Source organism: Pelodiscus sinensis, chromosome 14, assembly GCF_049634645.1.
Source record: "Pelodiscus sinensis isolate JC-2024 chromosome 14, ASM4963464v1, whole genome shotgun sequence".
Classification (NCBI taxonomy): domain Eukaryota; kingdom Metazoa; phylum Chordata; order Testudines; family Trionychidae; genus Pelodiscus; species Pelodiscus sinensis.
This window is the reverse complement of record NC_134724.1, coordinates 23,095,263-23,108,059: the sequence shown is the minus strand read 5'-3', so window position 1 is coordinate 23,108,059 and position 12,797 is coordinate 23,095,263. Positions and strand designations below refer to the sequence as shown.

The following is a 12,797-nucleotide window of genomic DNA, read 5'->3' as shown; positions in this document are numbered from 1 at the left end:
AACCGCTACCTCAGGAAACATCTCTTCAAGATGGTGACCCTAAATGCCATCATTCTGTTGTTGAACAAGGGGGACTGGTTTGTAGTCCTCGACCTGCAAGACGCCTACTTCCACATAGCGATCCATGTGGCACACAGGCATTTTCTCCGCTTCCAGCTAAGTCAAGAACATTTCCAGTACAAAGTACTACCTTTCAGCTTGGCATGTGCACCCAGAGTTTTCACCAAAACCTTAGCGGTAGTGGCTGCCCACTTGCGCAGGCTGGGAGTCACAATTTTCCCATACTTGGACGATTGCCTCCTAAGAGGTCAAACATATTCAGAGGCCAAACACATGGTGACAACAGCCTCTCAGGTTTTTCACTCTCTGGGTCTACTCATAAACATGCAGAAATCCTCGCCAGAACCTACACAAGATTTGGTCTTCATAGGGGCGAGGCTCGATTCGAGAACAGCGCGCGCTTATTTACCTGCCGAACGTTTTGCCGCCATTCAAGATCTTGTTCACACGCTGACATATGCTCCAACGATTCCCGTCAGAGTGCCGTTACAACTACTGGGACACTTGGCCGCCTCAACAACTATTGTTCAAAACGCAAGGTTACATTTTCGCTGCCTTCAACACTGGCTGAGCACAGTATACACTCCGCTGAAGGACAGCATTCACAAGGTGGTGGCGATACCATCACATGTACAACAATCCCTACAGTGGTGGACCAAGCCGACCAATGTTATGGCAGGCATTCCTTTTCACCGTCCACAACCGTTGAAGCAAATAACAACAGATAACAGCCCTTACTGACTGGGGAGGGCATATGGACGACATGACTGTTCAAGGTCACTGGTCTCCGCAGGAGATGCTCTTACATATCAACATTCTTGAGTTACGAGCAATACGTCATGCATGTCAGCATTTTCAGTCCCATATAAGGAACATGACTGTCAGAATCCTTACGGACAATATTGCCACCATGTATTATGTAAACAGACAGGGAGGGGCTCGATCCCGATCTCTTTGTATAGAAGCGATGCACTTGTGGAACTGGTGTACCCGCATCAATACCATCCTGACAGCCTCCTATTTGCCGGGTGTCCAGAATACTATTGCAGACTCACTCAGCAGGCTGTTTCCCCACGACCACGAGTGGGAACTTCGCACGGACATTCTACACGGTATTTTCGCTCAATGGGGGTTTCCCTCAATAGATCTGTTCGCTACTGCTGCCAATGCCAAGTGCCCCTATTATTGCTCCAGGGCAGGGATCGGACATCGCTCCTTGGGAGACGCTTTTCTCCACAGTTGGGGAGCGTCACTGCTATATGCCTTTCCCCCGATCGTCCTAGTTCCCAGGATCCTGGAAAAGATCACTGTAGAAAGGGCTCGAGTAATTCTCATAGCCCCAGCTTGGCCACGGCACCCTTGGTATTCAGTACTCCACCAGATGTCCATCAAGACACCGTACACCCTTCCTCTGCTTCCGGATCTCTTGACTCAGGACAACGGCTCCCTTTCCCATCCGAAACCCAAAACATTACACCTCACAGCGTGGATGCTCGCTGGTTCAATCCAGTCGAACGCTCATGTTCACAGAGAGTCAAGCAAGTATTAGTACACAGCAGAAAAGACTCCACTCGAAAGACCTACCTCGCCAAGTGGGCCAGATTTGAAACGTGGTGTAGCAGTGATGGTAGGGATGCTTACGTCACAGGGATATCCCAGATACTTGATTACATTTTACACCTCCATGACACGGGCCTTGCAATAGCCTCGCTGCGAGTGCATCTAGCAGCAATTAGTGCTTTTCATCAAGGTCATGATGGGTTTTCTGTATTTGCTCATCCCATCACAAGGAGGTTCCTAAAAGGACTTACAAATCTCAACCCACCACGGCGACCACCACCACCTTCCTGGAATTTAGACTTTGTTCTGGATTCCTTGACAGCCCCCTCCCCCTTTGAACTCTTGGCTACGATACCGTTGCAACTTCTAACCACTAAGTTGCTTTTTCTGCTTGCCATTACATCAGCTCGCAGAGTGAGTGAAATAGCGGCATTCATGTCATCACCTCCTTACACAGTGTTTACTAAAGAGTCGGTAACGTTGAGATCTCATCCAGCTTTTGTTCCGAAAGTTTGTTCGGATTTTCACATCAACGAGCCAATTGTTCTCCCCTGTTTCTATCCCAAGCCTCATACTTCAAGGGAAGATGCACTGTTGCACATGCTTGATGTGAGGAGGGCGTTAGCCTTTTATATCGAAAGAACGCGACACTTTAGGAAATCGGACCGTCTAATAGTGTCATGAGCGGATCGAACCAAGGGACAACCCATCACTTCCCAACGGATTGCGAGGTTAATAGTGTCGTGTATTACAACCTGCTACTCCATACATAACAAACCTCTTGCGTGTGCTCCTAAGGCCCATTCTACGAGAGCAGTAGCCACGACTACAGCTTTTCTTAGAGGTGTTCCTTTCCGAGACATTTGTCGAGCAGCAACATGGTCATCTCATTCTACCTTTATGAGGCATTACGCTGTAGTAAACCAATTTGCTGCCGACTCCTCTGTGGCTACAGCAGTACTTTCGCATGGCCATAAACCTTAATTCCGGAGCGCTCAAGTGTTCGAGTACTGCTCCGAAGTCACCTGGAGTGGAGCACCCACAGGGCCACTCAAAGAAGAAGAAGAAGTTACTCACCCTGTGAAGTAACGATTGTTCTTCGAGATGTGCCCCGTGGGTGCTCCACGACCCACCCTTCCTCCCCGCTCTGGTATTTTTCATTTTCTCATTTCAGGGAGCGGCTGAGAGGAATTGAGCAGGCCGGACCACGCACAACACATCAAAGGCGCGAACGCCGCCTTGGGCAGCCACGCATGCGCGGTCCGGCGGACCACGGCTCTGATAGCTCTCCGATTCGCGGCGCTGGGACGGGACCCGACACCTGGAGTGGAGCACCCACGGGGCACATCTCGAAGAACAATCGTTACTTCACAGGGTGAGTAACTTCTTCTTCTTTACTGGGTGGGAGATTCCTTCTCCCCCTCCCTCCCCCGGCGGACGGCTGTGTGTTTGTATCAATATAGGTGCCAGCCAAGGCAGTTCTCGCAGCCTCGAGGTCAACAATTGGCGTATCACTGTTTACAGCCATCCAGGGTCACTGTGAGCTAGCATATCCGGGCCTCCTGTCAAGGCATCAAAGACTATGCTGATTTTACTGCTCTGTGTGTGCCCTGTATGCTTCAGGCAAGCAAGATGGGTGTTACAGGTGGGGGTTCCTGTCTGGCTACAGGACCCACAGTTTGGGAAATGCAGCACTAAAGTATGTATTATAAGTACACAACACATAGTATTTCCCAAATAACTTGATCAGATTTATGATTAATGCATTTTCAAGTACAGTGTTAAGTATGGTATGGGTCATGTTTTTAAAATGTGTGCACATGCAAAAAAATGTTTTAGCACAAATATAGAGACACAATGTGTTCATATTAATGAGTAGACAGGAAAACAGACTACAAAATGTGCTACAGATAAACTATGTGGATCAGGATCCCAAATCAGAAATGATCTGAAAGCACATACTTAACTTTGAACATTGACTTCAATTGGAATTGAGAACAAGCTTAAATGTAAACACTAGTGCTACGTCTACACTGGCCCCTTTTCCGAAAGGGGCATGCTTATTTTACAGGTCGTAATAGGGAAATCCGTGGGGGATTTAAATATCCCCCGCGGCATTTAAATAAAAATGTCCGCCGCTTTTTTCCAGCTTTTAGAAAAGCCGGAAAAGAGCGTCTACACTGGCCCCAATCCTCTGGAAAAAAGCCCTTTTCCGGAGGATCTCTTATTCCAGAGGAAAAGGGCTTTTTTCCGGAGGATCGGGGCCAGTGTAGACGCTCTTTTCCGGCTTTTCTAAAAGCCGGAAAAAAGTGGTGGACATTTTTATTTAAATGCCGCGGGGGATATTTAAATCCCCCGCGGATTTCCCTATTATGACCTGTAAAATTAGCATGCCCCTTTCGGAAAAGGGGCCAGTGTAGACGTAGCCTAGATGAAAAAGACTAACAAATTAGCACAAGGGGTCAGATTTGCATAACAATGCAAAATCTTTAGAAAACTATATTGTAGTTTTATGATCTGTTAATGTAAATGTCCAATAGTACCACAAGGTACTTAGCTCTTGGACATATAAAAATAATTTATTTAAAAACTTATGAGAAAAGTTCAGTTTCAGGTGAAAAGCAAAATTACATATCATTTTTCACAGTGTATAACAAGTCCTTCATATTACATAGTTATCTAAAGACAAGTGTAAAATACAAGATTTTAACATATCCCATCTTGTATGAAAGTCATACTTCAGATGTTTGTTAATATAATTTCCAACATACATGAAAAAAATACCAGTGTAAGAGACAAGTTTTGGTAAAAACAAAACTGAAATGGAAAATTTGAACTCTGAATTAAACAGCATAGAAGGACTCTTGTAAGAAGCAGTTTGAAAATAAATACCATAAGCCTATCCTATTCATACAGATGCAAAACAAACAAAAAAAATGTAGTGGTGTATAGGTGCAAAACCACCATAGGTAAATATAGAAAAAGACCTTTTATGGGGAAGAGAATGTTTGATATATTAAGCAGAATTTTCTAGCACTTCAAAGTGTAACTGTCTCCCTCGTGACCAAGGAGGAATTCACTCAGCACTCAGTACCAGCCAAGAAAAGGTGCATGCAGGAATGCAGCAGGAAAGCTCCCTTTGTCTCAGGGGCACCTGTTCCAAACCCCACAGAGTAAACAAATGCAAACTTGAATTGTAAAATGAATATAGGAAAGGGAAATATTTATTTGCAGAGGGATACATGGAGAAAAATAACAGGGATAAAGATAGCAGGAGTGGTAAGACAGGGTTACATCCACAGCTCCAGTGATCCCCAAATAAGAAAGGGCAGATGCTGAGTAGTGCATCTACATGCAGGTTCAGGAGTCCAGGGCAGAGTTCCATCAGGCAGTGAATCTTGGATGTTTCAAGTCATCTTTAGTGCCAGGAAATTTCCCCCAACAAATCCTTCTGATTTCCTCTTTTTTGCCACTTAATGCAAACCGGCACAGAGCGACAATCTTCCCACTTAGCTAGCTATAGTCTCTCTCATTCCCAATGAAAGGTCACAAGCCCCAGTATTCATGGCCCCATACAGCTGTGGCCAACAATGATACTCGGTCCAGCTCCAGTTTGTCCTCCTTGGGTGATTGTTTGCTGACATGGTGCTCCTCCTAACTCCTGTCCCTGGTGTCTCTGGTTCACTGCTTTGGCCCTCCCAGGCTTCTGGGGTAGATAAAAATCGATAATTTAAAATCAATTTAAAAATTGGATTTTTTTATTTAAAGTGTTTTTTATTTTTTAACTCATCAATAAAATACTAAATTTTTCATTTAAAAATAACAGTTACAATTAAATCTTATCATAAACATGCTACACTTGCACTGACAGTCTCATAAAAATTAACTTAAAAAACAGCGAATAGTCCTGCAGCACCTTAAGGACTAACAAAAAATGTAGATGGTATCATGAGCTTTCAGGTGAAGAAGTGGGTTATGCACATGAAAGCTCATGATACCTTCTATAATTTTGTTAGTCCCTAAGGTGCTGCCGGACTGTTCATTGTTTTTAAGGTTTTTCTTATTACAGACTAACACAGCTACCCCTCTGAAACTCATAAAATCCATAAAACGTCTCTACTTTGTCAAGCTTAACCAGCTCTTGCTTCTTGAAAGTTATTAGTCTTCAATTTGTTTTTGTTCTTTGCTTATGTGGTGGTGAACATGGGCCAAGCACAGCACAGTTTGTCTCTCTCATCTACAGACAGAGACACAATATACAGGAAAGGATGGAGGCAGCATAGAAAGGAACATTAGAATGGGCAGGAAAGAAAAGGGAAAGACAATATTCAGAACACACTCAGTTTCCTATATTCCCTACACTTTTGCCATAGAATATCTGTCGTGGCTTTTAGGAGTAAGAAACCCTATGTGGGAATATTTTGATGCAGTTTTTTCCTTGAATAAAAATGGAAAACATGCCAAATGTAAGCAGTGAAAGAAGACAATGGAGGTCCTACCTGCAAGAATGAAACATCATAAGGAAAACTGCTTAATGGGAGAGAATGACATGAATATGTGTGAAGAACGTGATCAACATTGCAATACATCATTCTTCAAGACTCTCTCTATTCCTATTAGTAGTAATTGTGACTTAAGAAGTAAATTCCCATGCTGGTTGCCTTCTTGGCTGTTGCTAGAAAAAAAAAGTTTATCTTAGCTAATCCTTATGGACTGTTTAACTAATTAACTAGGTTTAGAATCTATCACCAAAGTATACAGTACAGAAAGCTGCAGTAAGAGAAATCTAGAGTTGCCAATTTCACTGAATATTATTTTCTTATTTTGTTACATAATACATGCCTCTTACTTTAGAACATTATGGTCACAGATCATAATGGTGATGGCATAAGTCTATTCCTTATTTTACTTCAGCATACCTCAGCTTTCCCAAATGAACCTCATTCTTGTTTTCAATGGGGCTTATTCCAAAATTAAGAGTACTCTAAGCATAGTCAAGTCTTAGCTTTTTTGGTAACTTGAATCAGATCTGCATCCAAATGACAATGGGAGTGGACAAGATGAGAGCTAGTTGTAGAAGTTTTAAGGACACCATACAATTAGTGTTCTGGGGACTTGTCTGTTAAAGTTAATAACATTTTAAGATTTTAAAAAATAAGAATTTAAAAACAGCCCGCAGCTGACAACTCAGGAAACTCTTCCAGTTGCAAATGTGAAACATTTATGTAACATTTAAGATTTAATTTAATAAAATAAGTGCTATTGCATTTGCGTGTATAATTTAGTTCTCAAAATTCCTATTGCACCTGCAGCTTGATACAGGTAATTAGTATTATGTACTAATCCCTACGTTATTAAAAATTAAATTATCCCCCAAAATTGCACAAAATATACCCTCTTATATGTTGTAAAATGCTGTACTACGCTATAAATAACAAATTTTAGTGTTCAAATTTGTACCAGGGCTAAGAAATATGTGAAGAAGCATTAGTGGGAAACCTGATTTAAATCAATACATGCTGCAGGCTTCAGGCTCATTGTCAGCTGCTTCACCACATGATGGCCTGCTCACTGTAGCCCTCTTGTCTGGAGCTACAGACACACACACCCTGTCACTCTCCTTCTCCCCACTCTCCTTGAACAACTAAAACTTCCTTTTCCTGGCTCAGGACAAGATGTTAAAATGGCCATGCTCTCTAAACCCCAAGAGACTTACACAAGTTTAACCAAAAGTATATCCTGTCAGCATGAAAACTATTGCACATTTGAATATTAGGACAAACTAACAACAGTGGAAACTCCATGTCTGGGGTGATGAAGGATATATGTATCTAATGCATAACATTTCTGTTATTCAAGAAGCATTATGTGATCCAGTAAGTAAAGACTCTGAGCCGGATTCTGCTTTCAGTTGTACATACTAGTATAACTCCAAAGAAATGCCATTGATGTCTTTACACCAACATAAATGTATGAGACTGAATTGCAATTCATATAGCCAATAGTTAAGATTGATCATTTATCTATAACTGCACTTCCTGACTCTTGTATTTTTTGATTTAACTATACAACACTAACACTTTATTAGTATAAATTTTGCATAGAATTTCCTTTATGTAAAAAAATAGGAACAATTTTAAAAAGTGGTGGTTGTATGTTGGAATGAACAAATCTGTGTACTCTTGTGAACATGCTATTCTCTGACTGAAAAAGCAATACTTATGGATTAATCTTAGTGCAGTTATAATTGCATGGGAATATTCACATCAGTGACATAGCTGCATAGGTGGCTGTTATACATCGAATCTGTAGGTTCTATTCTGTCCTCAAATTTGCTTGTTCAAATGCCCATTGACTGTGATATGAATTGCATTAGTAGAATATCTGAGTGAAGAATTGTGCCCTTTTGCGTTTGCAATGTGTGGGTGAATCTACAGAACTATGTTTTACTAGATGTCTGGCGACATATATGGTAGATAGACTTTAGCACGAGGAGAGGGATGTAAATATAAAACATACCAAACTCTGCATAGGCTTAAACCCTTTGTAAACTCAATGTGCAATATTATGCTCCCACTCCAGTGCAAATCCAGAGTAATTCTGTTAACTCAGTGTAACAGCAAAATTCACAATCTAAAGTTTAGTCAGATCTCAAGGATGTATAGGTTTGAATAGAAATTGGTGGAGTAACTTCTGTGAGCCCTTTCTGTGTGTGATGGTCTGATATATGTCTGAATATAAACTGATGAGAGGAAGCTGTGTGTATGGGAATCAGTTTGCAGTTGGCAAGGTAAATGTATCATCTCAGCATCATTATTAGATATTGGATGCCTAGAGGAACTCAGTATTAACATATTTACATGTGGACTTTGTGTTTTTGTGGTATCACAAAAATCCTTGTGAGCAAGCTCCCAGAACTTGTGCAGGATTTGGGGGGATTTTATACTGCACACGATGAATAGAAACAAATTATCTATTATCATTAACTTAGTTAATTTTACTTTGCATGACATAACTAGCATGTGCTCACAGTTCAGCATATTATAAAGGTAGGCAAATCAGAGTATTAAATAGTAGCTTTTTGTGATACAGTAAGACACAAATGTAAATTGTAGCCTTTAAGTGCTATTGCAGTGTAAGTAATAGTAACGTGAAATTGTGAAGGTCAGCTATTTTTAATAATTCAATCCCAACAACACCAACATATTCTAAAACAAAACAAAAACAAAAACAAAAAAAGCTTATTTTGATCCCATTTTGATAAAAAAAATCTACATAGATTTTTCTTCAAACTTAACACAATTAGCCAATATTATGAAACAGTTCAATTCAAAAGTTGAATTTGGTGGTAAGTTATAAATGAATAATATAGGCATGTCAAACAGGTTATTAGTTTTCACTTTTCTAGCTGCATTCCTTAATCAGATCTGGCTTTTCTGTACCACTCAGTGAACAAAAGTGCTGGAAACAGAGCAAAAACTGTCAACTATAAAGTCCCCTAACAATGTGTAACTCATTGTGGGTACAAGTATTCCACTACCATTTCCAAAACTGCCATCCCCACCTTTTCAATAGATGGGGCATGTGAGATTGTGCAGATGGTTGGGAAATGGCATATGGTCTACTAAGGAACCTAAATCAGTGACGGAATTTACAGATCTCTGGCAGCATCTTTGACTAGCATCCATGCTAGGGCTGTGGCCAAGAATCAGGCTGTGTCTACATTGGCGCGATCTTGCGCCAAAGCAGCTGCTTTTGCGCAAAAACTTGCTGCCTGTCTACACTGGCCATGAGTTCTTGCGCAAGAACACTGACATTCTAATGTGTGAAATCAGGGCTTCTTGCACAAGAGCTATGATGCTCCCGCTCAGGAATAAGCCCTCTTGCGCAACTATTCTTGCGCAAGAGGCCAGTGTAGACAGGCAACATGAATTTCTTGCACAAGAAAGCCCTATGGTTAAAATGGCCATCAGAGCTTTCTTGCGCAAGAGAGCGTCTACACTGGCACGGATTCTCTTGCGCAAAGGCACATGCCAGTGTAGACACTCTCTTGCTCAAATACTTTAACGCAAGAACTCTTGTGATAAGAGTATTTGCGCAAGATCATGTCAATGTAGACGTAGCCTCAGTGTTTAGTCCCTTTTAGCATTTGCTGTTCTGAAAGTTCAATAATTTAAAAGACCCAATGAACTCAATTTTTATATGAAAAAATGTAAAAGTTCAAATTTCTTATGTTTTGCCATCACTTGCATTGGTGAGACGCTACAAGAAATCCTGACTTGCATAAACAAGTTTCCATCAAGACAAATACAGGCAGTCCCCGGGTTACGTACAAGATAGGGACTGTAGGTTTGTTCTTAAGTTGAATCTGTATGTAAGTCGGAACTGGCGTCCAGATTCAGCTGCTGCTGAAACTGATCAGTTTCAACAGCGGCTGAATCTGGACGCCAGTTCTGACTTACATACAGATTCAACTTAAGAACCCCAGGCATCCCCAAGTCAGCTGCTGCTGAAACTGATCAGCGGCTGATTCCAGGAAGCCCGGGGCGGGGGCTTCCTGTAGTCAGCCACTGGACAGTTTCAGCAGCGGCTGACTTGGGGACGCCTGGGGCAGAGCAGCTGGGGTGCTGCTGGGTTGGTCCAGTAGCGCCGCCGCTCCTCGGCACTACTGGACCAACCCAGCAGCACCCAAGCTGCTCTGCCCCAGGCGTCCTGATTCAGCTGCTGCTGAATCTGACCAGCAGTGGCTGAATCAGGACGCCTGGGGCAGAACAGCTGGGGTGCTGCCCGGTTGGTCCAGTAGCGCCCAGAGTGGCGCTACGGGACCAACTGGCAGCGCCCCAGCTACTGTACCACAGGTGTCCGGAGCAAAGCCACGGAGCACGGGGGCAGCGGGACAGCCAGACGCGCCGTGGCTGTCCTGCTGCCCTCGGGCTCCGTGGCTTTGCTCTGCTTTGCTCCCCAACCCCCTAGTCTGCAGACCAGGGGGACGGGGAGCAAAGCGGCGGAACACACGGGCAGCGGACAGCCCAGACGCGTCTGGGCTGTCAGCTGGCCGGGCACTCCATGGCTTGGCTCTTCTTTGCCCCCCCCCCCCGTCCCCCTGATCTGCAGACCAGGGGAAAGGGGGGGGGCAAAGCAGAGCCAAGCAGAGCCAAGCCGCGGAGCGCGCGATCAGCTGACAGCCCAGACGCCTCTGGGCTGTCAGCTGGCCAGGCGCTCCACGGCTTGGCTCTGCTTTGCCCCCCCCATCCCCCTGGTCTGCAGACCAGGGGGACGGGGGGGGGGGACGGGGCAAAGCAGAGCCAAGCCTCGGAGTGCGTGGGCAGCGGACAGCCCTGTCCGCTGCCCACGTGTTCCGCCGCTTTGCTTCCTCTCCCTGGTCTGCTGGAGACCAGGGAGAGGAACGGCCCCGTTCGTAACTGCGGATCCGACATAAGTCAGATCCGCGTAACTCGGGGACTGCCTGTAAATAAGGGAGAAAAAGCTACCAAATAAATAGGAGTAATAATCTTTTTGTTTTACCTCTGAATGAAAAGGAGCATTCAGAAGATCAGTTTTAGGATTTTTGAAACATTATATCAATATATTTTATAGGTATAGCAATGTAACATAGAATCTTATTATAATTTTTTTTACTGAAAACAAGGAATAATATCTCAGCATGCAGAACAAATTACATAGATCTAAACTGCTTTCACCTTGACAAATCCAACCACTTCTGTAACTACCAGCAAGTTTTGATTTTGCCACAATAAAGGAACATTAGCATTTGGATTTTGATAAAACTGGTGTGTGGACTGGGAAGTATGCCTTTCAACTGCATTTCATGTGTCCTTCAGTTCATGTTGCCAAAAAAATTATGCCAAGTATTGCTATTAAATCATTTTATGCTTCAAGTGATTTTTGTCAACACACACATGGGGATTGGGTTTTAAGTGGAGTTAATAATTGAACTTGGAAAAGAGAAACACTGTGGGTGTACTTGACTTAAACAAATAAACCACCTTGCAAGCTTCAACCATTTCTATAATTATTACCCTGTTTCCAAGGTATGTCAAGTTAAGCATAAAATCTGGCTTACCATACCATATAAGTCTTGCAGAACAGATTACAAGAAACAGATAATTAAGATGGTGAGAGTTATGTATTTGCCAGCAGCCACCTTGTGTTGCATTAAAACAGAACCTTTTGAAGTCAGCTTTAAGCAATTATATCCAAGAGCTTTTTTTAGAAGCCTTAAGAAATAATACGGAACTTTCTGAAGTATTGTTTCCTAAACCTTTTTGTCCAGTAAGCATTATTTATCACATTTCATGATAGATTAAAAATTCATTCATTCTGCCTGTAAAAACAGACCTTGAAATAAAATACAGGTCCGAACCTCTGAAATCTGGGACTCTCTGGTCTGGTAACATCCATGGTCCAATATCCCTGGTGGAGTGCAGCAAAAGTGGGGCAGCTGGCAGGTCCTGTCTCTGGAGAGTCCCAATTGGGCAAGGGAGAAGCAGGGTTGCGGCTGCTGGGGAGCCCCATCAGGTCAAAGCCCCAGTCCAAGCCTTGCAGACTGGAGCCCAGTGGCTGTAGGGCTGGAGCAGAGCCAGCCATAAAGAGAGGGAGTTTTCTTGAACGCTGGTGGCAGGGGACCTCCCCTGATCTGGCAAATTCCCTCCTTTGGGATGGGTCATGTCTCAGGGGTGCCTGATAAGGGAGGTCCAACCTGTAGTAGCCATAAAAAACTATCCATGGAATAAATGTAGTGTCCTGGGTTTATTTCTCCCAGCTGCAGCAGAAAGTGCTCATAAAATAAATCTGTGGGTCTTTTTAATGTATTTTGTGTAAATGCACTTAGTAACTAAAACTATATATCAAATTGTACATGTAATGGTTAAGCACATTTGCTACACTGAAGGGTAAGCATATATTTAGAAGGTGTGGTTAAATGTTCTTACTATTACTGTGTGCCCATATGTATGCAATCAATAAATATAGGTTAGCTTTGCAGTGGGAGATGCTAATAATTTTAATAATTTAGAATGTGGTCACCTCAGTACCAGAAAGTATTGCCAAGATCATGCTCAACTCAGGAGAATGCAGAGTGAAGTTTGACCACACAAAAGTGCACTTGTATTAACAATACAATTTTTCCTGAGAAAATCCGCTCTTCTGCACCTATG

At 42.9% G+C, this 12,797-nt stretch overlaps 1 protein-coding gene across 2 annotated transcripts in view; it reads left to right on the top strand.

The window, feature by feature from the left end:
- SEMA6D (semaphorin 6D) overlaps positions 1–12,797 on the top strand; it is a 374,148-nt gene that overhangs the window by 174,919 nt on the left and 186,432 nt on the right. The window lies entirely within an intron of this gene.